At 32.1% G+C, this 11,423-nt stretch overlaps 1 pseudogene; it reads left to right on the plus strand.

The window, feature by feature from the left end:
• Window positions 1–1,363: 1,363 nt before the first annotated feature.
• LOC106980812 (actin, clone 302-like) lies at window positions 1,364–2,465 on the plus strand (annotated as a pseudogene).
• The last annotated feature ends 8,958 nt before the right edge of the window (window positions 2,466–11,423 follow it).

The raw sequence follows: 11,423 nt of genomic DNA on the forward strand, positions 1-11,423 counted from the left end.
AAAATTAATAAATCCAAATTTTGTCTTTTAGGTATAATAATGCATCAATATTGGTTCATTAATTGTAGCAAATGTACCATAGTAGGTAAGTTGTTAATAATAGGGGAAACTTGGTGTGTGGTATATGGGAGCTCTTTGTACTAACTTCAAATTACTTTGTAAATCTCAAACTGCTCTAAAATAAAAAGCATATCAGAAAATGTACCTTAAAACATCCAAAATTTGGTGAAAAATATCAGTATGCAGCAAATTTAAAACAAATACAAGTAAAATTAAATCTAAAAACATCATATTAAAACTGATGAAAACTAGAGTATGGAGAAAATCTTGAAAACAGAAAAGAAGCAATATTATAAAGGGAGAAAATTTTATACAAAATTGTTGTGATCTTGTCATCAGAAACAATGGAGGCCACTTGATTCTGAAATGATAAAATTATTTATAGAGAGAAAACATTTGTTATAAATGAATATAAAATGAAGACCTTTTCAGATAAACAAAAGGTAAGTGAATTAATTACAAGAATACCCTTAATAAATAATTCCTAGAGGAAAGTTTTCAGGATAATGGACAACTATATCAGATGGAATTTCAGATCTCCAGGAAGGAATAAAAATACCAGAAACAGTTAATATGTGGTTAAATATAAAAGACTACTTTTTTCTCTTAATTTCTGTAAAAAACAACTGAGTTTTCAAAGGTTTTTTATATTTTATGTTTTATAATATTCATGGAACTAGATATGAAAACAACAGAACAATCAGTGGAGGTAAATGGACATATGTTCCTATAAGAATCTTCTATTTTATGTGAAAGGGTAAAATACTAATTCTGATTAGGATACACATTTTGATCCTTAAAGAAATCAATACAAATGCTAAAAAGTAGAGGCAATATGCCATTTTAAAAATGGAGTACTAAAAATATTTTTTTCAATATATGAAATTTATTGTCAAATTGGTTTCCATACAACACCCAGTGCTCATCCCAAAAGGTGCCCTCCTCAATACCCATCACCCACCCTCCCCTCCCTCCCACCCCCCATCAACCCTCAGATTGTTAAAATCACTTAAAATTGAGGCAGAAATGAGTAAGAATGGTAGACAAACATGAGGCAAATACCAAGGATATATTTTATATATTTATAAATAATATATTTTAATATTTAAACATATTTATAAACAAATACAAATTAAATTCTATATAGATATAATTAGATATAATTATATATATAATAAATATATATATATTATATAATTTAAAAGATAGTGCTGCTAAGTTCTTATGTATCAATAATTACTTTGAACATAAATGACTTAAACTCTCCAATAAAAGGTCATTGAGTGGCTGAAATTTAATAAACATGTACACGTCTGGCCTCACAGCCCACAATGCTTCCCAGGCTGTCTTCCCCTCCATCATGGCATGTTCCTTGGCACCAGGGCATGGTGGTGGGCATGGGCCAGAGGACTACTACATGAGTGATGAGGCCCAGAGCAAAAAGGGCATCCTGACTCTGAAGTACCCCATCCACCACAGCATCATCACCAACTAAAATAACATAGAGAAGATCTGTCACTACACCTTATACAACATGTTTTGTGTGGCCCCCAAGGAGCACTCCATGCTCACTGACCAAGTTCCCCTGAGCCCCAGTGCCAACCATGGGAAGATTACTCAGATCATGTTTGAGACCAACATCCCAGCCATGTGACTATCCAGGCCATCGTGTCCCTGTCCTATTCTGGCCTTACCACTGGCATCATGATGGACTCTGGTGACAGGGAACCCCATACTGTGCCCATCTGTGAGGGGTATGCCCTTCCCCATACCATCCTGCATCTGAACCTAGCTGGATTGGACATGGCAGACTACCTTATAAAGATTCTTATAGAATATGGCTATAGTTTCACCACCACTACCAAACAGGAAATCATGTGTTACATGAAGGAGAAGCTGTGCTACATCCTCCTGGACTTTGAACAGTAGATGGCCACTGTGGCCTCCAGCTCCTCCCTGAGAAAGAGGTATGCACTGCCAGACAGGCAGGTCATCACCATTGGCTATGTGCAGTACCACTGCACCAAGGTGTTCTTCCAGCCTTTCTTCCTGGGCATGGAATCCTGTGGTATACATGAAAATACTTTTCCTTCCTGGGCATGGAATCCTGTGGTATATGTGAAACTACCTTTAGCTCCATCATGAAGTGTGATGTTGGCATCCACAAGGACCTGTACACCAACAAGGTACTATCTGGTAGAACCACTTAGCACCCCAGAATCACTGATAGGACACAAAAGGAGATCACTGTCCTGGCACCCAGCACAATATTAAGATCTTCACACCTCCTGAACACAAGTACACTGTGGATCAGCAGCTCCATTCTGGCCTCACTGTCTACCTTCCAGCAGATGTGGATCAGCAAGCAGGAGAACGATGAGTTGGGCCCCTACATTATCCACTGAAAATGCTTCTAGGCAGACTGTTACTTTAGTCATGATACACCATTTCTTAACAAACCCTAACTTGTGCAGAAAACAAGATGAGATTAACATGGCTTTATTTATTTTTTAAAATTTGTTTTGTTTTTTGTTTTTGGATTTTTTTTTGGTGTTTGACTCAAGATTTAAAAACTGGAATAGTAAAGGTGACAGCAGTTGGTTACGACAAGCATTTCCAAAGTTCTACTGTGTGGCCAATGACTTTCTACATTGTTCTTTTTTAAAGTTATTCCAAATATCATGAGGTGCATTGTTACAGAAGGCCCCTAATCTTCCCAAAGGCCTCCCCATTTCTCCCTGAGAAGAGCCAGTTCTCATGGAGTCCATACAAGGAAGGGTGATAGCATTACTTTTGTGTAAATTAAGTAGTCTGCATTTTTAAAATAGTTGTCTTAATACTTGCTCTTTTTGTTTTACTTTGAATGGTCGGCCCTCATAGCCTCCATTTTTGTCCCTCCAAGCTGAGATGTATGAAGACTTTCAGTCTCCCTTGGACTATGGTTGAGGCACAAAGGCAGCCAGGTCTTACCTGTACACTGACTTGAGACCAGTTCAATAAAGTGTACACCTTAAAGAAAAAAGAAAAAAAAAACAATTCCCAACTATATGCTGTCTATAAGAGATTCATTTGAGCTTTAAGGACATACATAGTCTCAAAGTAAAGGGATAGAAAAAGATAACCCACGTAGATGAAAAGTAAACTAAAAGACAACAAAGGTAGCTATACTTATATTAGACAAGATATATCTCAAGTCAAAAACTGTAACAACAGAAAAAGGTCATTATACTATGACAAAGGAATAAATACATCAAGAGGATAAGATAATTATAAATATATATGCACTCAATATCAGAGCTTATAAATATACTAAACAAATACCAACAGAACTGAAGGGAGAAATAGAAAAATATAATAATTGTAGGAGGCATCAATATACCAATTTCAACAATGTATACATCATCCACATAAAACCAATAAGGAAACTTTGGACTTCAACCATACTTTAGACCATGTAAAACCTAACGAACATATCATTCCTTCCAATAGCAGTAGAATACACATACTTGTTAAGCATTCATGGAACATTCTCTAGCACAGATCATATGCTGGGTCACAAAACAAGTCTTAGCAAAAGATTTAAATCATGCCAACTGTCTTTTCTATCCACAATGATATGAAATTAACAATTAATAACAGAAATAGAACTTGAAAATAAACAAATACATGGAAATTAGAGAACACATTTATGAACAACCAATGGTTCAAAGAAGTAACCAAAGGGAAACTTAAAACAAAGTTTGAAATAAACAAAAATGGAAACATTTCAAAACTTATGGGATACACCATAAATAGTTCTAAGAGTGAAGTTCATAGTGATAAATGCATATGTTAAGAAAAAATAAATATCTCCAATAAACAACCTAACTTTATACCTCCAGAAACTAGAAGAACAAAATAACCCAAAGTTAGCACAAGAAAGAAAATAAAGTATAAAGCAGAAATAAATGAAATAGAGAATATTAAAACAGTAGAAAATATCAAAGACACTGAGTTGGTTTATTAAAAAAATAGACAAAATTCACCAACATCTAGATACACTTACCAAGAAAAAAAAGAGAACTCAAATAATAAAATATAAGTGAAAGAGGGCATGTTACAACTGATACAACAGAAATACAGAATATCATGAGATCCTGCTATGAAAAATTATATGCCAACAAATTAGACAACATAAATTCCTAGAAACATACAACCTACCAGGACTAAAACATGAAGAAATAGAAATTCTGAACAGACTAATAATGAGTAAGGAGATTGATTCAGTAATCAAAATCCTCCCAACAAAGAAAAGCCCAAGACTTCACAGGTGAATTCTACCAAACTCTTAAAGAAGAATTCATGTTAATTCTTCTGAAAATATTCTAAAAATTTGAAGAGGAGAGAAAACTCCAAAATTCATTTTGCAAGGCCAGCATTACCTTGATACTAAAACCAGATAAGGGCACTCACTATAAGAAAGAAAACTGTGTGCCAATATCCCTGATGAATAGTGAGGCAAAAATTTTCAACAAAATACTACAAACAAATTCAAGAGCACATTAAATGGATCATACACCATGATCAAGTGGAATTTATCTCTGGGAAGAAAGAAAGGTTCAACGCATGTAAGTCAATACATGTGATATACCACATTAACAGAATGAAGAATAAAAAACATGATCATCCCAATAGATGTAGAAAAAGAATTTTAAAAAAGCGAACATCCTTTCATGATAAAAATTCTAATGAAATAGTAAAAGAAGTAATATACATTAATATAATAAAGGCCTTTTGGACAAGCCCACAGCTAACAACATACTTATTAGTAAGAATCTAAATTATTACCCCAAAGATCAGGAACAAGATAATGGTGCCCACTCTCACCACTTCCATTCAAACATAGTACTGGATGTCTTAAACAAAAAATTAGGAAAAAATAATAAAAGGGTTCAAATGAGAAAAGAATTAAATTGTTTCTTTGGTTTACATGATCTTTAATATACAAAATCCTTAAAAATTAAAAAGAAATGTTAGAACTAATAAATAAACTTAGTAAAGCTTCAGGACACAAACTCAATATAGAAAAAATCAGCTTCATTTCTATATGCTAGCAATGAACTATCCAAAAATAAAATTAAGAAAACAATTCTATGTATAATAGCATTAAAAATAATAAGATACTTAGGGATAAATTTAACCATAAAGGTTAATAATCTGTATACTAAAACTGTAAGAAATGAAAAAAGAAACAAATAAATTGAAATATTTGTTTCCATGTTTGTGGATTGGGAGTATTAATATTGTTAAATTCTCTATGCTATTCAACATAATCTACAAATTCAATATAATTCTTATGGCGTTTTTCACAGTAGCAAGAAAAAGCAATCCTAAAATTCATATACTACCACAAAAGACCCTGAATAACTGAAGCAATCTTGAGAAAGAACAAAGCTGGAGACATCAAACTTCCTCATTCCAAACTATATTACAAAGCTATTATAATCAAAACAGTATGTTATTGACATAAAAAAACAGACATATAAACCAATGGAACAGAACTGAGAGCTGAGGAACAATTCCATACATATGCAAACAATTTTCATCAAGGTTGCCAAAATACACAATACTGAAAGGATAGTCTCTTTAATATTTTTGGCAAAAAGATATCCACATGCAAAATAATGAAACTGAATCCTTACAAAAATTAACTCAAAATGGATTGAAGACGTAAATGTAATAATCATAGAGGAGACATAGAAAAAAAGCTAACTGACATAGGTCTTGACAATGAATTTTTGGGTATGACACCAAAAGCACAAGCAACAAAAGAGAAAAATCAACCATGTAACTACATAAAACTAAAAGGCTTCTCTACAGTAAAGGAAACAAATAAATGAAAAGGCCATCTTTTGAATGAGAGAAAATATTTGCAAAATGTATATCTGATAAGAGGATAATATCCAAAATATATTAGGAACACCTACAACTCAATAGCAAGATAACAAATACCACAATTTAAATATGGGCAAAGTGTTTGAATAGACATTTCTACAAAGAAAACCTACAAATGGCCACCATGTATATGAAAATGTGTTCAACATCAGTAACCATCAGGGAATCAAAACCACAATGAGGAGCACATGGGTGGCTCAGTCAGTTAAGCTTCTGACATTGGTTCAGGTCATTATCTCATGGTTTGTGAGTTCAATCCCCACCTCGGGGTCTGTGCTGACAGTTCAGAGCCTGAATCCTGCTTCAGATTCTGTGTTTCCCTCTCTCTGCCCCTCCCTCACTTGCACTTTGTCTCTCCCTTTCTCAAAAATAAATAAACATTTAAAAAAATTAAAAAACACACAATGAAATACTACCTTACATTTTTTAGAATGTCAATTATCAAAAACACGAAAGATAAGTTTTGGCAAATGTACAGAGAAAATGGAACACTTGTACAGTTTGTGGGGATGTACATTAGTACAGCCATTATGGGAAGCAGTATGGATGTTCCTCAAAAAGTTAAAAACAGAAATACTATATGATCTAAGCAAACCACTTCTGGGTATATATCCATAGAAAATTAAATCAGGATCTCAAAGAGATATGTGCATTCCCATGTTCACTACAACATGAATAATGTTAATAATAATGCTTTATAAATAATGATAGCCAAGACATAGAAACAACTGAAATGTCTGTTGTTGACACATAAATGGATAAATTATATATATATATATATACACACACATATACACTATACAATATATACACATATATATGTGTATATACACATATACAATTATATGTGTATACAATATATACACATATACAATTATATTTATATAAATAATTATATATAATTATACATTCCATATTTAATATATAATATATTGAATATTATTTAGTCATAAAAGGAGAAAATCCTGTCATTTGTGACAACATGGATGAACCTGGAGAACACTATGCTAAGTGAAATAAACCAAACACAGAAAGACAATACTGTATTGTGGAATACTAATATGTGGAATCAGTGAAATCAAACACCTAGAACCAGAGAGTCAAATGGTGGTTGGGAAATGGAGAAATGGAGGGGAAATGGAGAGATGTTAGTCAAATGACACAAAATTTCATTTATAAGCTGAATAAGTTCTAAGAATATAATATACATCATGCTGCTTATAGTTAATAATATTGTATCACATACTTGAAATTTGATGAGAGAGAAGATATGAAGTGTTTTTATCATACACACACAAAAGGTAACTATGTGAGATGATGAATGGATTAATTAACTTAATGGTGGTAATCATCTTACAGTGTGTATGTATATTAAACCATGACTTTGTTTACCTTAAAAAGGTACACTGTACAACTTAAATATAGTTAATTTTGATATGTCAGTTATACTTCATTAAAGCAGAAATAAAAAATATTTAAATTGGACTCCTCTCTTAAATAATGTATATAAATTTTCAAATAGCTTAATGAATCAAATTTGAAGAAGACAACTTTAACATTTTTAGAAATATAAGATTTATTTAAGAAGATGAATGGAAAGAATTCTGAAAAGACAAAAGCATGGATGCTACTGTCCCTAGAAATATGCAGATTAGATTCCAAATTCATTCTCTGAAGCCATCACATCCTCAGTTATAAAACTTCAGTAGACTAAAAAGAAATAATTTTGATACTAACTCACTTGGATCAGATTTAATGTTCCTAAGTAAAATATTAGATCACCAAATATAGCCACCATTTAGTAATATTTGTCCACATTAATTGAGTAAAGGAAAAAATATGATTGCCTTAGTAGATGCTAGAATTGTATTTTGTAAATTTCACTATTTCCTAATTATTTAAACAGAAAAAATATTTCTAAATTTCTCAAATTTTATGATAGCAACTTTCATAAATTACCTGTAAATATTATACATGAGAATTTTTTAAATTTTTCTTAATAAAGCAAAAGGAAGTATATGAGCACCACATGTCACATTCATATTCCAATACTATTTACTATTTTACTAAGTAATGGAAAATAAATAAATGGTATATACTTGAAAGACAGCCAAAACTATGACTTTTTGCAATTGTGATCATCTACTTAAATCTAATAGAATGAATACAAAATATTTTAGAATTGATAAAATAGTACAGAAAAGTGTGATATATGAGATTACCATAAAAAGTATATAGATTACCTATCTACTAGCAAATGTCAGTTCGAAAATATTATAGACACGTATCCTTCTCATAAGAATACAAAACCATAAAAAATGTGAGACTAAATCTAAGGTTAAATTTGAACGACCCAAATGAAAAACAATCCATGAAGATTTCCTAAGTAAATAGAAAGTCATGCAATATTCCCGCACTGGAAGATTTAATATGATAAAGCTAAAAACTCTACAAATAAATGTATGAATTAAATATAATCTTAATGAAGTCTATAGTACTTTTTGTGGAAAATGACTCAGTGATTCACATTTCATATAAAAAATAGAAAATGGTAGGAATGGTGATGATTGTGAAGAGAAAACTGAACCAGGTTTGTAATATATGTCATGATATACTATAAATATATAAATTAAAAGCAGCTGTGCTTCCAACTTCAAGGTAGAAATAATGTTAGAAATGTTAGAAATTTAGCTATTTTTAACTCCACTTTCCTCTTTTGAAAGGCACCCCCAACATAGTAATAGATAACACTCTATTCAATTTAAAACAGTGGCACAAACTGACAGAATATACTTAAAAACATCTGTGCAATAAGGAGCAAAATGAGAGATAATAGTTACATCCCAATATAATTTCACATTTATAGTATGATACAGCTTTCTCCAAAAGTAAAATTCAGTTTTATGGTAGACATATGCAAAGATAATGTGAATAAATAAATAAACTTATGGACATAGGCAATACCAAAAAAGAACGGGGACTGTTTCTGTAGATCAGATCTTTATGGAAGAAAAGCAAAGGATGTAGAGTGAAGTCATACCAATAGAACTGTGTGTGTGTGTGTGTGTGTGTTAGTTTCCAAGCTGACAAAGAGCAAAGGCCATTTGAAGAAAAGAGGATAATTAGCATTCTGCAAGTCACAATATAGAAAAATACTGACTTAACAGGTTTTAACATGAATTCTCACATAATTTCTGAAGGTCAAATTTTGATGAGAGAATTTTCCCCAAGGGAGATGACATAAATTTGGTAAATAGGTCAATAAACACAAATTTAAGCTAAGGATTGTCCTAGAGTCCTAGAATCACAACTCTCTCATGATAGGAGAAAGAAGACAATGAAAGAAGTGTTACTGTACTAATTTCCTCATCTCTAGTAATAGTCAATAGATAAAACATAGAGTTAAAACATGTTAAAATTAGCCCAGAGCCTAAACAAGAAATTAAGAAAACAAGTCATTATACAGTTGCATCAAAAAGAAAAGAATACTTAGGAATAAATTTGATTAAGGCATCACAAGACTAGTACACAGAAAACTGCAAAACATTGCTGTAAAACAGAACAAAACAAAGAATACTTTAAACATGAAAATATATCCTGTCTGAATGAATTGGAGAACTTGATATTATTTAGACAACAGTATTACTGAAAGTTATATACAAATTCAACAAAACGCCTATTAAAATCTTAATGATGTTTTTACAGAAATTGAAAAACCCATTATAAAATTCCTAAGGAATTTAAAGAGACCTCAAATAACCAAGACAATATTGAAAAAGTAGAACAAAGTTGGAAGACTTACATTCTCTGATTTCAAAATTTACTACCAAGTTATAGCAATCAAAACACTGTGGTAGTGGCATAAGGATAGGCTTATAGATACATGTAATAAAAAATATAGGTTCCAGAAATAAGTCCATACATATACATTCAATTAATTTTCTACTAGGGTGCCAAAAGTATACAATTGGAAAGGAAGAGTCTCCTTAGTAAATGGTCTTGGGAAACCTAGATATCCCCATGCAAAATAATGAAGTTAGATCACTCATAACATATATAAAAATTAACTCAAAATGGATTAAAAACAAACTTAAAAACTGAAATTATAAACCTCTTAGAAGAAAACATAGGGCAAACATTCATGATCTTCAATTTGGCAATGGTTTCCTAAAATATGACACCAAATGTTTATGCAGCAAAAGGAAACATTAATAAATTGTACTTTGTTAATATTAAAATTTCTTGTTCACCAAAGGCCATTATTCAGAGAGTGAAAACTCCCTAAAAAAATGAGAAAAGAAAAATCACACATATGATAATGTTTTAATAGCCAGAGTATATAAACAACACTGACAACTCAACAGCAAAAATATAAACAACCTAATCAAAAAATGGGCCAAGGATCTGTGCTGACAGCTCAGAGCCCAGAGACTGCTTCAAATCTGTGTCTCCCTCTCTTTATGCCCCTCCCCCATTCTCTCTCTCTTTCTCTCTCTCTCTCAAAAATAAACATTAAAAAAAATGGGCCAAGGACTTGAATAGATATTTTTCCAAAGACAATATTCAAATGGAAAATAAACATATAAAAAGATGCTGAATATCACTAATCATTAGGGAAGTGCAAATCAAAATATGAGATACTGTTCATATACTTTAGAATGGCTATTATTTAAAAACAGGAAATAAGTGTTGGCAAGTATGTGAAGATAAGGAACCCTCATCCTTTGTGTTTGGGAATGTAAAAGGAACAGTACAGCTGCTCACAAAACATTTTGATAGTTACTCAAAAATATAAACATGAAATTAACATATGACCCAGAAATCCCACTCTTAAAATATATACCCAAAAGAGTTGAACGTGAAGATACAAATATTTGTACACCAATGGTTACAGCAATGTGCAACAAGAATGAACTGAAGCCCAAAAAGGCAAAATAATTTTACTGAACATCTTGCTTGAAGCACAATATCACCTTCCATAGGTATTCTATGTTCTGACATTTGGAGTTGTCCCAAACATTTGAGGTTTTTAAAGATCATCTTTTCTAAATAATAAATCTCCCAAACTCCTTGAGACTTGTAGGGATACTCCCCATCTGTTTAAAATTGTTCAGAGAAGTCACAGTGGATGCACCAATCCACACCGATAAACACCTATTAGAAGAAGCAGTGACATTGATGGGAGTCCCTTTGGAAGCTGGCTGTTCCAGTTATTTCATAAGACTTTCCTCAAGACCAGAGAAGCAAGGAATGCCCCTAGCAGCACAATTTCCACAAAAAGGTTCTTCTGAATTTTAGTGCCACACTTCATAATGCTGGCAGAGATTATTTTTGAGATTCCCAGGTTGTTGATGCCCAGCTGGTCAGGTGCACAAAGAATCTCAAGCACCTGGTACAGCTGGTCGTCAATGTAGATGGCATTCTCTTTT

Source organism: Acinonyx jubatus, chromosome X (genome assembly GCF_027475565.1).
Source record: "Acinonyx jubatus isolate Ajub_Pintada_27869175 chromosome X, VMU_Ajub_asm_v1.0, whole genome shotgun sequence".
Classification (NCBI taxonomy): domain Eukaryota; kingdom Metazoa; phylum Chordata; class Mammalia; order Carnivora; family Felidae; genus Acinonyx; species Acinonyx jubatus.